Below are 11,316 nucleotides of genomic sequence, written 5' to 3' on the forward strand. Positions count from 1 at the left end.
AAAAAATATTATCAAATACAAATGTATACGTATTTGTTAAATATATATATATATATATATAACCATTTAAATTTTTTAAATAAATAGTTTTATGATACATGTGTATACACCTCCATAGATATGAACATAATACAAAACTCATTTAAATATTTTTTTATTAAATACTTAATTAATATAATTATTGGTCAACAGATGTTCTAGAATTAGACGAGTACATTTTTAGTGGACAAAATTAAAAAGAATAATATCAATTAAGTAGTAGTCTAATATCAAGAACCGAAGAAGTATATGTATATGCCTATTTTCTTTTACATGAAACTATAATAATTATAGTGAGCAATAATGTTCACATCTACATTTGAATCTGAATTAATTAAGTAATAAGCAGCATAACTAAAAATTTGAGAAAAAAAAATATATGTAATAAGTTATTTCCGAATAAACATGATTGAGAAATGTGAACATATCTTTATTGTTATTATTATCAACTATGAAATCATATTAAAAATATAATTTAATTATTTTATTAATTTTTATAATTTTATCAAATTTATAATTAAATTTTTATATTTTTTTAATTGAATTTTTACACTGCTTTTAACATTTTTAACAATAAGAAGGACTTAATTATAAAATTAAAAATAGTGTAAGAACTCAATTAAAAAAATAAGTATAAAAACCTAATTGTAGACTTAATAAAATTATAAAAAACTAATATAATAAAGTAATTAAACCTAAAAATATTTATAAACCATTATTCATTTCAAAGGCATATTACAAGCTAAGAAGCACTATCATGAATGAAAAAATGTTATACAAAGCTGACCTTCTTCATCTTCATCATGAGATTTATTAAGGTCAAATGATCTAATCATGTTATTAGAAACTTGACCAACAAAATTTTTCTTTTTAACAAGAAGATCCACTTCGCTTAGTTTCTTATCATCATTAGTAGTCACTTCATATTCACCTACAACCGTGTAATAACAATTATTAACTTAGTCAAAGAGAGAAAAAAAAAAGCATTAATAAGAATAAATAGTCATTTTGACATCCACAAAATTTTGATTTTAATAAAACAAACTTTAAAATTTATTTTTGATAAAATAAATCTTAAATATCAACTCTGTTTAAAAAATAACCTAAACGAATAGAATGATAAATTAATAATGATTAGTTTGTTTTATCAAACATAAATAATATTTAGGAGTTTTCATTTTATTAAAAATAAAAATTAGATCAAATTAAAATCTTTCTAATGTAAAAAATTGGTCATTTTACTCATAATTTATAAGGGAAATTTAGTTCAAATCTTATATATAAATTTTTTAAAAGAAAAATCCAGTCATAGATGTGTGATGAATTATCATATTTAATATAATTAGTACAACATTTTGAAGGAAAAATAAAAGGAGAAGCGTGAGCACGGGTCGATTTGGTTTGGGTTCATGGTAAAATTAGAACCGAATCGATCAGAATATAATTGGTTTGATTTGGTTCGAATTTTTATTTTTTTATATGTATTCGAACCAAACCAAACTGATTAAAAACGGATTGGTTCGGTTCAGGTAATTGGGTATCTCATGACTTTGAAATTCATAAAAAAATTAAATTTTATCTTAAAAATTCAACAAGTACAATAAATATATAACATCAATAGAAATAATTCAAACATGTTAAACACCAAATACATTAAAAACTAAACTCATTAAAATCCAAACATATTAATAGTGAATAATATTTGTCTAATGGAAAAGTCATATATATATTTTTATTTTTTTATTTAATTAATATATGATCGGATTCGCAGATTGGTTCAGATTCCATACCCAAAACTGATATCCGAATCAATCACTAACAAAGACCATCTATTTGATTCGGATTGAACCTAATTATCCATTGGTTCCATAACCAATTTAATTAGTTCGGTTTGGATTCGGATGAGTAATTGGATACCCGCTACCCGTACTCACCCTAGGAGAAGGGTTGGCAAACTCTAAATATTACAATCACATTACACGCCTATTAGTATTTTACATTTTACAATATAAAAATATTCATGTAATATCATCTAACCTTAAGAGAGGTGAGTATATATTTTTTATAAATTCGAGAGAAAATATCTCATTTGTAACGTTGTCTAATTTTAGATAGACTAATATAAATAATTAAGGTGAAACATTTAAAATTGAACAGCTATATTGCACTCCCATTTTCCTTTTCTTTTCAATACTTTTATTCCTTTTTTAACCCTCTCCCTAGCATTCAAAACTTGTCCCAAATTATGATTTGGGATATTTGGTGTAACAAATATTATAAGGGAGGAAAAAAAAACTTAAATATAAATTTCCAAAAATTACAATTCAATTTTTGGCATATATAGTATAATCATAAAAATGGATCTATATTCTTAATTATATACCTTGAGAAATCTTTCGTTTGTGCTTAGAAGATTGTTTTCCTTTTCTTATCTCCATTCCTCCATTAAGTTTTCTTCCATTTGTTTCAAATATATCATCATCATCATCATCATTATCTTCTGTGAGATCAATGATATCAATAACCCTTTTGGATTCACCAATTGACATAGTAGATTTCTTGGTGATGAAGTTCTTTTTAGGTTTTTCCATAACTAAAAATATGAGGGAAACTAATTGATGAAAGGTAGGTGAAGATTTAGGGATGTTTATGTAATATAGATCAATGTCATCAACATTGGTTTTAGTAATTAATGTGTATTATGCAATAACAAATGTATAAGCATTTTATATATATTTAATTATATATTGTCATGTAATTATATTTTAATTTATATTTACTATTTTAGTAGTTAATTTAAAAATATCTAGTTGATTAGATGATGAAATAAATTTGTTTGCATTAGTATTACATCAATATATAAAATAAACTCATGATTTAGCTAAAATAAATCTTTTTTGGATTTAATTTTTTGTTTCAATTTATCTGTCTTTTTAACAACAAAAGGTCTAAAAGCTTCAAAAAAATTATCCGTAGCTTTACCAGCAGTTCTAAAAACCGCCGGTATATGATTACTATGTTAGTAATAACAATTATATTTAATCCGAATTAATTTAAATTTTTTTTAAAGGAATAATATTGTGAATTCATATTATATATATTTATTAATATAATTTTTTTCTTAATATATACTGTTTTCATTTTTAACAAATATTTTAAAATATATAGTGTGTGTATGTAATTATTATAGTCAAACCATTTATACTTTAATGCTTATTATGTTTTCCTTTTTTTTGCCTTTATATAATATAATATAAGTGCCTCGCTCTCATTTTATAGAAGTGTTTCTTTCCTTCATTAATCATTGGTCATAGAAATATTTAATTTTCTTATTTCCATTCATTTTAATCCTTGCAATTAATAATTTGAATTGTCAAAGAAGTTTATTTGAATTCAATTATTTGATTCAAATAAGTTTGAATAGAATTAATTATCATTTCTTTTAAATGCATTTTGAACACAAGGTAAAAAATAAGGGTGTGAATATTTCACTTTTAAGTTTTATTTTATTTTTTTTGGTAAAATATAAAGTTGATCCCTTACATTTGGGCATAATTCTATTTTGGTCTTTAAGGTTTAAAGTGTCTTATTTGAATTCAAAAAAGTTTTATTTAGCTTCAATGTAGTCTCACCGTAAGGTCAAAGTTAAATAATTAACGGAATGTCCTACATGACAGCAGTACAAGAACAACATTGATAATCTGGAGAACAAATACAAGCTTGAGAGGCACAAAATCAATCATAGATGCATCCAATACATTTATTTATCATTTTTTTTAGTTCTATAGAAAATATTTCATTTAAATTGTAAGAAAAATGATAAATAAATGTATTCATGCATCTACGGTTGATTTTGTGTCTCTAGAGCTTGTACTTGTTCTCCAAATTATCGATCTTGTTCTTGTATTGTTGTCATATAGGACATTCCGTTAATTATTTAAATTTGACCTCACGGTGGGACTACATTGAAACTAAATGAAACTTTTTTAGATTCAAATAGAACATTTCAAACTTTAAGGACCAAAACAGAATTATGCCTAAACGTAGGAAACCAATTTAGTACTTTACCCATTTTTTTTTTCTTTTAAAGACCAATTTAAATTTTAAACAGAACAAAATGGAGTAATAGTGATCGATTTCATATTATGACGAGATAATATTTAATTTGGTCCTTGAATTTGTAAGTAAATTTTAATTGGCTCAATTTAGTCTCTAAATTTTGCAAACTTAACTTACATTAATTCTTGGGACGATTTACAGCATACAAACATTAATGAAGTGCTGATATAAACAATCATCGGATGTCACACGATAATATGTAAGATGACGCTATTTTGATTTTAGCGCTCAAATAATCAAAAAATGACATTGTATTACTTGTTTTGTAAGAAAAATTTACAATAAATACTACTTATAATGTTATTTTTTGATTATTTGAGTGTCAAAACTAAAATTTCGTAATTTTATAAAGTTTATGATCAACGTAGTATTTGATTGTCTAGATCAGCATTCAGTTAACATCTCTTCATCGAAAATTGTTTCAATTTACAAAATTTAAAAATTAAATAGATGTAATTAAAATTTTAAAAATTAAATTAAAACTCGCATATAAATGTATAGACCAAATTGAATATTATCTCTATTAAGACCAAAGAAACTAAAAAAACTACTTGAAAGTCGATAACAAGTTCTCAATTAATTTTAACATATATATGATAAAAAAAAAAAGTAAAAGCATAGAGTGATTAAAACAAGTAAATTATAAATATATAGAGTAAAGTGTTAATAATTAATCAAGGAAAAGAATCACATATATATAGTAAGAAATATCCAATTTAAGTATATAATTTTATCATTAATAGTGATTAACATAAATTTGTTTCTAATTTATTTTAAATTTAATTTTTTCTTTTTAATATTCAAAGGAATAACAAGCGGTGTCTAATATTTTAATATATTTATGTATTTTTTATTGTGTAACTATTATTAATGAATATCTTAATAAAATAAAAGTCATACATAGGAATTAAAGTTTCTAGCATATATGAACATTAAAATTGGATATCCTAATGAATATCTTATTATTTTTCATTTTTATCGATATTCTATACATATATAATACGGATACACTTTTGGAACTATATACAATCAGATTAAAAAAAAAATCTCCCCGAATAAAATAGAGGGTCATTATGGAGAGTTTTTATTATCGAAGAGATTTTAAAAAAAATTAAGTGAAAAAATATAAGATGAAAAGATATTACGTTTAATTTAAAATTTTAAGGTGTTAATTTAATTGGCTTTTTATTTTAATTTTAAAAAAATATAAAATATAAAAATATATCATATTTCAATCAAAATTTTAATGTGTTAATTTAATGAGTATTTTATTTTAATTCTGATACCACTTATTAAAGTGGTAATTTAATAGATTTCTCATCTTAGCTCTGATGCTACTTATTAGATTATAAACACTTTGATTAATTAGTAACACAAGTGAAATACCTCATCAATAATATATGATTTGCCACACTTCTAACTAATAAATAAGATTTTTGTGTTTCAAATAAGTTTTACACTGAAATTTTAAATAATTTTGTGATATGGAGTCAAAATTTTTAAGACTAACAAAATATTAATAATTTAATCATTGTTGACTTCGAAAAGAAATATAAAATAAATAAAAAATTTTATGCAAAACTTTAAGATTTAGAATATCTCTAATGTTTAGTTCTAATTTTAATTTTTAATTATTTTATAAATATAATTATATGAATGGTAAAATTTTATTGGTGCTCCATCAAAATAATATCAATTTGATTTCATCAATTAATTTTAATTTTAAATTATTTCACTTTTTAAAAATATCAAAAATAATACTCTAAATAAAAAATACTCCATTAAAAATACTCTTAATATTTTTTATAATAAGTTAACCAAAATCGTAATATTGCAACTTCATCGCATAATGCAATACCTAATTTAAAATCTGGTAATAAATTTACTTCAATCTAATATAAATGTAACAGACATTTAAAGTGATATCCAAAACTTAATTATAAGATGTCTAAACAATAAAGTTCAAACACAATATAGTCATTAAGAAACATTAAACAAACATATGTTTATAAAAAATCAAAATTATGAGTCTAAATATGAAATTGAAATAGCAAATCTATCATAGAATCACCACCAATTCTTGTCAACTTCAGTAGGAAGCTCATTGAGGTCAAAATAAAAAACCACAGGCCTTTCAACTTCAATGTTTCTATCCATAACAAAGGAATCAACTTCAATATCCCTTAAGGCCAATGCTTCCTCTTCTTTGTTACTTTTCTTCTCATCTTCACCACCTTCAACAGGTTCTATTGTTGAAGCATCATTAGTTGGTGGTAGTGGTAGTGGTGGTGGCAGTGGTAGCGACAGGGACAATGGGCTTTCAGTTCTTGTTGATTTTTCACCAACTTCAAATCCTTTAATCACATAATAAATACACAATATAATATTGTTATTATTGTTATCAAATACAAAAACATAGATATGACATATATAGCAGGGTAATTGGGTAAACTACAAAAATTATTCGAATTATTTTAAAAATATTTTCAAATTTTGTTATCGATACAAATATTCTTAAATAATTAAAAAACGTGCAAAAATGCTAAATTGTAATCAAAGATCTGCTCTGTTAACAAAAAAGTATGATATGCTCACTTATCAATACCAGAGTTTCACTCTTTACATAAAAAATTATATTTGCACGTAGAATATTTTAGTTTATATTGATGTACACTTTTATTATATTTTTAAATAATTTGAGAACATCTTTATCGATAACAAAATTTAAAGGCATTTTTATCAATAAAATAATTCTGATACACTTTTTGTAGTTTACCCTATATAACACAACACTAATCACTCTCTCTGTATAATTGCTAAATGTTAAGGTAACATTTTATACAAAAAGAAATTGATTTACAATAAAAAGTATGAATATATAATGCCAAACATAGGTAGCTCAACACATAATAGATAGTGTTTGGATAATATATTTATAGAGATTGATATAACCAAAGGTTGATAAACTCAAAATTTAGATGTTGATAGATGACAATCATATAACTTGAGAATTGGCACAACAATCTAGGAAGTCTTAGTGTGAAAATGAACTCACTAACTATGGTGGCTAGATTGTTAACCCCTCAATAATATTGTAATAACTGATAACATGAGTAATGTGTTTGAACAGTGTATTTACAAAGACAAAGACATAAAAATTATTGTTGGCCGATTATTAGGTCAAAAATTTTATTATTAACAGACTACCAATTAAAAAAAAAAAAAGCAGTTAGTAACAAAAATGTACTAAAATAGTGAAACAAATATGTTGTTTTTAAATTCTAATTTTATTGTCTCTACTTTGTTTTAAAGTTATATAATTTTTTATTATATTTTTATTTTTAAAATGAAAATTAAATACTACCAAAACACACATACATCTCACATACACCAAAAATAAAAAATAAAAAATTGGGATTAAACTCATACAACTCCAAGTAAGACATTGGGTTTCAGTGTTTCACTTGATTAGAGGCATCTTATTGGCTATATATCCTTAACTGAAAAATTTAGTAATAGACTGTATATTAGTTTTACCATCTTAAAATTTTGATAAATTTTACTAAAAAAAATACAAAATGACTTCCCAATATATATAATATAATATAATATAATCTGAATGCACTAAAATACATTAAATAATTAGTAAAAATAAATTTTATTAAAATAAGAATTTGATCTATTTTTTCATTTAATTAAAATTGAACGGCTGAGTATACATATTGAACTCTAATCAATAGTTTAATCTCACCTTAATAAAAAACAAAATTAAGAGCAAATAGAATCATCAATTCAAAACATATATATCTTGAAAGAGCTTTGTTCTTTTGTTCTCAAATATTTTCTCTTCATCAATTTTCTTTCTTTGCTCTTTTCTTCCTTCACTAATCACAACATCATAGCTTTTGGGTTAATCATAATTTATAGTTTTAGAATTTAATTTAGTGTTCTCTGTAAGAAAATCAGAAGTCCAATTTGAAATCATTCTAAAATTATTTTATAAAAGTGATGTACTAAAGTATTGTGTTTATTTGGTTAAATATTCTTATAGTAAATAGTATCAGCCGTTACTTAGAATACTAATAAGTTTTGAGGATTTCCTCCTCAAATAATGCAAGAAAATTCTATGTCTCAAACCATATATATTATTTAAGTACCGGTAGTCTATTACACTAAATATTTTTTAATAATAAATTCTTAAAATAGTTAATTTATAGTATTTCTTAAAATATTTTATTTTATTAACTAATACGAAAAAAACCTTTTTATTTGTTAACAAATAAACATTAGAGTTGATTTTTTTTATCCTAAATATGATTAAATGTTTCTCATATCTATAATATATTAATGTTAATTCATATATCACTCAATTATTAATTTAATCTTTAAAATTATTAACATTTTCAAATATTTTTTCTTCATCAATTTTTTTTTTTCTGTTTTCTTTTTTCACTAATCACAACATCATGACTTTTGGGTTCATCAAAATTTATAGTTTTAGAATCTAATCTAGTATTTTTCATAGAAAAATCAAAAGTCCAATTTGAGATCATTTTAAAATTGTTTTACAAAGGTAATGTACTAAAGTATTTTATTTTCTTGCTTAAATATTTTTACAGTAAATAATATCAGCCATTACTTAGAATAGTAATATTGAATAAATTTCGAGATTTTCTTTCTCAAATAATGCGAGAAAATTCTATGCCTCAAACCATATATATTATTTAAGTATGGCTAGTCTATTACACTAAATATTTTTTTTAATAATAAATTCTTAAAATAGTTAATTTATAGTATTTAAAACTAATACAAAAAAAACTTTTATTTGTTAATAAATAAAATATTAGAGTTGATTTTTTTTATCTTAAATATAATTAAATGTTTTTCATATTTATAATATATTAATGTTAATTCATATATTACTCAATTATCAATTTAGTCTTTAAAATTATTAACGCCCATTAAAATGATTTTGAATTTTAAAAATAATTAAATTAATTTTTGAATTTATACATAATAAATTTTCATTCTTCCCTAATTTAATTGTTAGAATTAAGAAATAAAAAATTTGGGGTTAAACACAAACTCAAGATGATCACATTCAACATACCGATTAGATTCATTAACTTGATTAGAAGCAGTTTATTATCTACATGTCCTTGACTGAAAATTTTGAGAAATGGACTATTAGTTATATGCCTTCAAATTTAGATAAATTTTATTTAAAAAATAAAATATAAAATGACTTTTCAACAAATAACATATCATAGATACGCTAAAATTTAATAAATAATTATTAAAAATAAATTTTATCAGAATAAATAAGAATCTGATTTATGTTTTCATCTAATTGAAGTTGAGCTGCTGAATACGTATTCTATGAGTATTGTACTCTAATCAGCAGTTTAATTTCACCTTAATTACTCTATCAGAATTTTTTTAAATGATAAAAATAAGGTTAATACAAATGAAATCATCAATTTAAAGCATAAATACCTTGAGAAAAATTCATTCTTTTATCCTCAAATGATTTTTCTTCGTCAATCTTCTCCTCTTTTTGCTTGCTTCCTTCGTTAATCACAGCACCATGTCTTTTGGATTCATCAGAATTTAGGGTTTTAAAATTCAATTGAGTGTTTTCCATGATAAAATCAGAGATCCAATTTGAGATAATTCTAAAATCGTTTTAAGGGTGGTCTACTAAAATAAATAAATTTTCTTTAGTTAAATGTTCTTTTAATAAATAGTATCAGCAACTGTTACTCAGACTAATAATGCTAAACAGGTTCTAAGGTTTTCCTCCTCAAATAAATAATACGAGAAAATTCTGTGCCTCAAATCACATATTTTAATTAAACAAAAAAATGTTATTCTTACCATAAAAGCAATTATTAGTGTATTTGTATATAAATATGTATGGTTTAATTTATTTTTAATGTGCATTTGTATTTTAATATGTATTTTATATTGGTGAGTAACTTTGATGTACACATTGAATAATCATTATTTAAATACTGCTAAACTATTATACTAAATATTTTTTTAATAATAAATTTTTAAAAATAATTAATTTATAGTATTTCTTAAAATATTTTTTATGAGAAAATTAATTTATTGAAGATTTAATTAATATATAAGATAAAATACCATTTTAGATTTTAATTTTTAATATTTAATTTAAATTCTAATTTTATCTCTAACATTTAAAATATCTCATTTTTATTCTATTAATTTATTTTGTCCTATTTTATTTTTTCTTTCGAATTATTTTGTCAAAATTCCGTTGAAGAGTAAACTTGATAGAATGCACTCACATGAACATGGAACATGCAGATACGAAAAACACAGCATATATATATATATATATATATATATATATTTTTAAAATAAATTATAATGATATTTTAGTATTTTATTAATATTAAAATATAAATTATTTTTTTAATTATTAATAATATTTTTTTTAATTATATAAAGTATTTAAAATATTTTTGTTTTAATAATTAATAATATATATTATTTCTAAATTCATTTCAAAAATTCATGTTGAGAATAAAATTAGACATATTGATACGTAATCGTATTTAAATGTGTCCAAATGCGTATCTAGTGATTTTTTTTATTTTTTACCAAGACACAGTTAAACACACAAGATATGCATATCAAACAACAAATTGAAAAAGTGTCCGTACTTTATAGTATTCTTTTAAAACTAGGATGAGACTGGACAGTAAATTAATGATGGTATATAATAAATATTAAAAATGGCTATATTTTGTAGAATTAAATTAAATATGTGTAAACTAAAGTTAAATTTAAAAGGTGTTTTGTTTAAAATAATTTATACTACAAAAGGTTTGGATGTTGGAGTTGTACAAAGTGACATCTTTATTTGGTAGGTTGAGTTTTGCATTTGTTTTAGTTGATGAATTTAGTCTTCTTATGTGGCGCTCGTCCTCCTTTTTTTTATTAGTTTATTATTAGAATTGTTGCTTTCTTCTTTTAGTCGAGGTTCTTGTGAAGGCATGTTCTTCTATTATATTGTTTGTTCCATCTTTGCATGTATATTTTTCTTCTGAAGATGTGTCTTGAATTTATATGGTTCTCTTTCTTTTTAATCTCTTGATGTAGTTTTCCAATGACATCTAAAAAGAACTA

Source organism: Arachis hypogaea, chromosome 20, assembly GCF_003086295.3.
Source record: "Arachis hypogaea cultivar Tifrunner chromosome 20, arahy.Tifrunner.gnm2.J5K5, whole genome shotgun sequence".
Lineage (NCBI taxonomy): Eukaryota > Viridiplantae > Streptophyta > Magnoliopsida > Fabales > Fabaceae > Arachis > Arachis hypogaea.